This window comes from Oreochromis aureus, linkage group 3 (assembly GCF_013358895.1).
Source record: "Oreochromis aureus strain Israel breed Guangdong linkage group 3, ZZ_aureus, whole genome shotgun sequence".
Classification (NCBI taxonomy): domain Eukaryota; kingdom Metazoa; phylum Chordata; class Actinopteri; order Cichliformes; family Cichlidae; genus Oreochromis; species Oreochromis aureus.
In genome coordinates this window covers 1,412,488-1,419,323 of record NC_052944.1, presented here as the reverse complement: position 1 = coordinate 1,419,323, position 6,836 = coordinate 1,412,488, and the positions used below count along the sequence as shown (strand labels likewise).

Sequence of the window (6,836 nt, the reverse complement as noted above, 5' to 3'; positions counted from 1 at the left end):
ACAAAGGAAGCAGTTCCCAGGAACTACTTCCTGTCTTGTTAACATAAGAGTATGTTGCCCTTCAAAACACCTCCACTTCTCCTCTTATTAGAGGGCTGCTTTATTATTAATCTGATAATTCTGTCAGTTGATGAAAGAACAATGCTTGATCTCACCTGAGAGTTTCCAGTGTACAGTGTGGACTCTTCAGTCCTTCAGACAGAAGCTTCACGCCTGAATCCTTCAGGTTGATGTTACTCAGGTCCAGCTGTCTCAGATTAGAGGTCTGAGAGCTGAGAGCTGAGGCCAGAGCTTCACAGCTTCTCTCTGACAGGTCACAGTGACTCAGTCTGAAAAATAACAGATAAACAATTACAAAAATAAAACACTTATGTTGAAGTGTAATGAGATACTATTATATTTAGCAATATTTAATCTTGTTTGTGTCAGGAAACTGAGCACTGATGCAGAGCAACATGTGGAGAGAATCAGAGGAGAAGAAGAGAGAACAGCAGTAAAACAACACTGAACTGTTCAGTGTGCTTTTGATATCAACACAATGTGTCAAATTTCTTTATTTTGTATTTGTTTTAGTAGAATTGATGATTATCACTTAGATAACAACCACAGCCAGGTCTAAATTGGTAACAGTTACACACAGAAATATTTCAGAAATGTGGACAATTTGTGCTCCAATGTATTCAGTATTGAACAAACTGAGTACCAATGATCACTTAATATTTTTGATATTTGATTTGAGTTGTTCCCACCTGATCTGTGTTAACTAGGATAAACATTTAAAAACTAAAGCTATGATCACAGATTTACTTACAGAGCTTTGTTGGAGGCTTTGACCACTGGCAGCAGCCTCAGAAGAGCCTTTTTAAAGGCTCATGTTCTCACTTAGATCATCTATTTCTACTAAAATGGGGATTACTTTGAAAACAGGAAGTATTTTCCCCAATAAGCAGCCCTGGATTAGTAAATCACTCCAACATGTTCTCAGGCAGAAGAAGCTGTCTTGTTATGAGGGAGAGAAGAAAAAGATTGAGGCACAGAAACTTGTTGAAAGAGAGATAAAGCTGCTAAAATCAGGTGTAAAAGTAAAGCAGAGGATGAGCTGAATAAAGGACACTCAAGGCTGGCTTGGAAAGGAATGAAGTCCATGGTGGGGATGCAGAACAAGGAGCAAAGATGAATGTGATGCTGAATCAGCAGAAGACTTGGACTCATTGGATTCCAGCTTTGATATCATTGATTTCAATGAAGAGCTTTGTGATTGTAGCAAAGGGCTGGTAGCTCTGAGAGTCCCACTGATGAGGTGTCTGTGAAGGTTCTCATCATCTAAAGAGCTTAGAAAAAAAGCATCTGGACTTCTTTAAGTTTCTTGAAGACGTTTCACGTTTCATCTCTCATCCAAGAAGCTTCTTTATTTCTAGGGTCAAATGGTGGAGAGTCCCAGATTAGCCTGTGTACAAACAGACTTCAGCCATATGAGAGTGAGTGTGAGTGAATGAGAGCACACAGGACACTCTGATCTCTGAATGTGTGACTCAGTGAAGAAGAGGATTGTACTGGATATACTGTGACTGACAGAGTTTAAAGAGAAAGGTGTTTGGATTAAAATGGATTATGCTAAAGTGAACGTGCTAATGAAATCTGAACTGACTGAAATGTGAAGTGAAGATAATTCAGATGTGAAAGAGAGAAACTGATAATAAGGTGGGGCTGGAGATCAAACACCTGATTGGCTGAGTAGATATCAGATGGACAGTTTCACAGTTTTCCCTGTGGATTATAACTTTAAGAAGATGTGACATTCATCAAGGAATCCTGCTCTCCGGATTATTTCCATGAACACTGAGCTAGAACACATCTACAGTGCTGGAAGTGCCCGTCTCACCACCAACCTCTCTGTGCACATTCACTTTTTAACCCTTTGTGAGACACTAAAGGTGTAAATCTGAGTATTTATCTATGTTAGTGCAAACACCTCTAATAGGTTGGTTTAGTCTTTCCAAGTCATAACTTCCCTTGGATCTGCGGTCCAGGCTCCTAAAATCATCCTAGTTTAACAAGCACTACAATCTAGAGGAGAGCTGCACTAACAGGTGTGACTGATGAGATCTGACCTGCAAGGATACTCATGTTTATGTGTATTAGGACAAGCAGGGAAGACCTGGACATCAACTCTGTCAGGCTGCCTGAGTCCTCTCACCCACATCAGCTCAGAACTCTGCATTATCTACTGAGTCAGACTCAGAGGATCAGAGATCAGAAGTTCTACACAGAGCTGAACCAGACTTCCTGTATAGAGGTCTGTGGGCCTACTGATCCACAGTGTCAGCACAACTTTCACATCATATTCATCTCAGCACAACTAAAACATGTGACTGACCTCAGAGTTTCAAATCGACATCGTGGACTCTCCAGAAGATCACACAGCTGCTTCACTCCTGAATCCTGCAGGTTGTTGTAGGTTCCACTCAGGTCCAGCACTCTGGGATACGAGGGGTTGGACTTCAGTGCTGCTGCCAGATAATCACAGCTGATCTCTGACAAACCACAGCTCATCAATCTGTATAAAGAATGAAAGATGTAAGTTTATTAGACAAAGTGCTTGAAATCATTCAGTGTTTCATCATCTGTTCAGAGCTGAAGAAGGTTCAGAATGTAGAAGTTTAGAAAATGGAAACTCCAAACAGCTGAAGCCAACAGGAAGCAGCTTCAAACAAACACAACAAGAGAAAAACTCTGAATGTTTCACATTAAAGTCGTACATTTATCATAAAAAACAGGACAAAGACTTGAAAAAGTCGTGTTTTTCCTTCCAGGAACCACAAGGCTTCACTTTAAAGGTGAAGTGTGAAAGAAACGGACATATTTGAAGTCCAACACCTTTTTCCAGTCACATGATTAAAGCAGACAAACTACAAGCTCATTTTCATTCCAACAAGTCATCTTCTGACCTGGACTAACAACACTGGTCTCTATGTGCAGCTGGCTGTGAGACCAGTGCTCAGGAGCGTCTACAAAGTGCAACACTGAAAGAACATCACACACTCATTTGCTTCCATCATCCAACCTGAAGAGGAAACAGAGACGGCTCCCCTTCAAAGTAAAAGCTGCTCCTTTTGGACACAGTATCAAAGAAAGTCTACAGTATAACATAGAAAAGACAGAACAAAGTTTTGGTTGTTTTTAAATTGTGCAGAAATGAAACTACACTAAGCTCAATTATGTGACAGACATTTCATCCCATGTCAGTTTGGCCTCATCCTGGGCGGATTATCCAGCACACACTCTGACCACAGGCCCAGGGGCCACGCACAGCTGGGCTCCATCCAAGAGACAGGAAACAAACCAACACAATAATAAAAAGCACCATGTGATCTTCTTACATCTTCAAGACAAACATAGTAAAAACATATTTGTTTCCTGATAAAATGATGTGACAGGTAGAAGAGAGTAAAGTGGTGGTGTTACAGCCTTTCTCCCCTCTGCTGCCGAGGCTGTTAGTCTCTCCCAAACTCAGCTACAGGACTTCCAAATGAATGAAAGCAGCAGAAGTGGCTTTACAAATGAAAGAGGAAGAGGAGAAGAAGAGAGAGAGGAGGCCACCCTGACCATCACTCCAGCTGAAAACATCACACTTCCATTAAAGTTGGTGAGAAAATGTTGAGCAGGATGAGCTGCTGGCTAATCTGGAGGCTGTAGCAGCAGCTCACAGTCACAGTGGATTTCCACTCATGAAAAAGCTCTGGCTGCTTCATTTCTCATCTCATATCAGAGACTTTAGTGAAGCTGTACTGTGATGCTTCCATATTCAGCCCAATGTGCTCTGTGTTGTTTTATGCAGGTCATCTAAACAGGGATGAGCAGCTCATTTCAATATAAAAGGTTGGAACTGTAAAGAAAACAAACAGAGCTCATAAACTGAAACTGATTTCATTTTTTCAGCTGGAACATTTTAGTTGTTCCTTTTTCAATACATACATAATTATATTTACAGTGAGTCTTATCATTCCCCTTTTCCCTGCCAGTCACCGCCAATGTTCCCTCTAATGTTTCATGTGTCTGAACACACAAACTCCCTGAGCGTCCCTTGGACCACTGTGAGCGACAGCAGACGTGTGCACTGTGGTCACGCCAGCATCTAATCCATCCAAGTTACATGTTTATTAAAGTAATCAAATTACAGCATTTATGTTAGACTACTTTTAATTAACTGCATTAACCCACTTACAATGAAAATTAAAAACAATCTTGTTCATGACCTGTGTAGTATGTTAACACTATTGGAAGGAAAAATAACTTGAACTCCAATTTTGAAAACACAACTTTATTTCTTCTATTTTTATAAAGCTCTGACTTGTATTCTGAGTCTGTGGTCTGGGAGAGAGTCTGTAACTCTGTCTGCAAAATACAGTAAATAATGACCAATGTTGGGCAATTAATTATATAGTTACTTCGTCAAAAAAGTTACTGAGTTTTGCAAACAACAAAGTTTGTTGCAATAAATACTGAATACTATCGTTGTTATAAACAACGATAGCATTCAGGAAGAAAACCAAACATTGCAGATATTTTATCATAACTCTGGTTTTACGGCCGATCAACACAATTTAAAAACTGGTATAAAGTCCACACTTTGTCCGTCAGTTGTTGCGTCTGTCCTGCTCACATCTCCAATGGTTGGACACGTTGTCATTAACGTGGCTTCACTCCACATCAGCCGCTTTGCTAAAACACCGGTGTCGGCACATAAGGACGCTGTCATAGCCTGTCAACCACGTTGATTAGCTGCGTATATACGAATGTGAATCGCATCGTTGGCTGGACTATGGGATAAGGTGGCATCGTACGATGCCGTTCTGGGATCAGAACGCAGCCAGTCACTGACTAACACTGCAGAACAGAATTGTTAAAGTTTTAATTTTAATTTCAATTGAGATTTGATTTTTCTTTTTTTGGTGCAGAACAGATTTTCTGTGCGCAGAGACGTGCCAGCAGTGCACAATTGCGCACGCGCGCAGCTTAGAGGGAACATTGGGCACCACCACAGTTCACTTCAACAAAACTTTACTTCAGATTTGTTTTCATGTTTCGATCCAGTGATGAGAGCCGTTTCCCCCATGTCCAGTCCTTGTGCTAAGCTAGGCTAAACATGTCCAGTGCCTGTCTCTGTGCAGCTTTTAATCTGGTGGTAATAAGGTAGAAACGGAGGAAGAAGAAAATGACTTCATCAATCAACATGCAGCTACCAACCCAAATGGTGAGGTGGTGGTTAGTTATTACTGTTGTTGATGATCCCCTACATTATCCTACATTCAAATATATTCTCCAGCTACAATAGTGTTTGTGTTCCTAAAAGGATTTCATGAACGTGTTATTGTTCATGTCACATCTGTATGAAACAAAGAGGAAGTTTATCCTTCATGATCACAAACTGTTCCAGCAGGTAAACCTGAGATCTGTGTGGAGCAGCTGACCTGTACGATGTGCTCAACACAAACATTATTTACCAGCAGTTACTGTGTGACTGAACCACGTGGGTGTATGAAACATCGCTTTTAGTTTTAATAGCACATGGCAACATTCAGACGTGAATCTATACAGTAACACTTTGATTTGTTACAGTGAGGAGACTGTTGGAGGGAACGATGAGGGGAAACTGTAACAGCAGCAACAGAAACCAGGAGACAAAGCTGAGGTCTGGGTTCCTCTATGCTGCACACAGCCTCCTGCTGCTGGACTTTAGTAAACACATAAATATCTCCAAGTACACTTACTTCAGAAACTCTATTAAACTCATTACAAGTTTACTTCAGCTTTAAATTACTCACAACATCAGCACACATGAGTAAACAAAGTAACTCACACAGCTACTGTTCAAGTTTAGTCATCTTTAATACAAATACACCTCATTATTATGAATCTCACAGCTACCTGCTCATTGAACTGAACAATAATTCTGTTTTACCATTAAAACAAAATATGTGACTGTAAAGAATCTTCAGACAGTAATTAAGAATCTCCTAAGCAATCTAAAGATAAAGAAAAGTTCACCTGCCAATTCTATAAAGCTTGGTTGTTTATACAATAATATCATTTAATGATATGTTTGGATCCTGACCTGAGAGTTTCCAGTGTACAACATGGACTCTGCAGTGCAGCAGACAGAAGCTTCACTCCTGAATCCTGCAGGTCATTGTTACTCAGGTCCAGCTCTTTCAGACTAGAGGACTGGGAGCTGAGGACTGAGGACAGAGCATCACAGCTTCTCTCTGAGAGGTTACAGCCACTCAGTCTGGAAGAAAACAAACAAAAATTAATTAAATCAGTCAAATGAAACATTTTTTAATGCCAGCATGCAATACAATTATTGGTTAACTAAATAGCTTCATTAAAACACAACTCTTCTTCTATATCAGCACTTACTCCTTGTAAGCTCCACCTGCTCCACCTTCTGAGTCAGAAGACATGAAAACAAACTGTAAATCTAGTAGAAACATGATTGGAGATCTTCTCAGATCCATTTGTACATTTAGAGCCTGATACTGAAATATAGCAGCACGGACATTCACAGCAGCAAAGGGTTCTTGTTGATCTGAGCTGGCTTGGCCCTGGCTTATTGAAGATTAAAGAAAGCTGAATCAGCTGTTCAAAACCCCACCAGGCTGCCCGCTGTGACTGAAACAATGGGACGGGTCGTGACTTCTCAAAATGGGCTCATTGAACGCAGCACGGATAAGATCTTGAAGAAGCTCATGGCGGTCGTGAGTTCTCAGACTTTGCTCTTTGAGCGCTAAACTGCTAACCTCTCGGAGAAGCTCGTGGCTCTCCAACGGGAGATT

At 40.7% G+C, this 6,836-nt stretch overlaps 1 long non-coding RNA gene across 1 annotated transcript; it reads right to left on the bottom strand.

Annotated features, from left to right (window-relative positions):
- Window positions 1–263: 263 nt before the first annotated feature.
- On the bottom strand, window positions 264–6,177 carry LOC120438525. The gene is made up of 3 exons (XR_005611976.1): window positions 6,116–6,177; window positions 2,378–2,557; window positions 264–329 (listed from the first exon to the last, which is right to left on the bottom strand). It is a non-coding gene; the product is annotated as an uncharacterized LOC120438525 (long non-coding RNA).
- Between the last annotated feature and the right edge of the window lie 659 nt (window positions 6,178–6,836).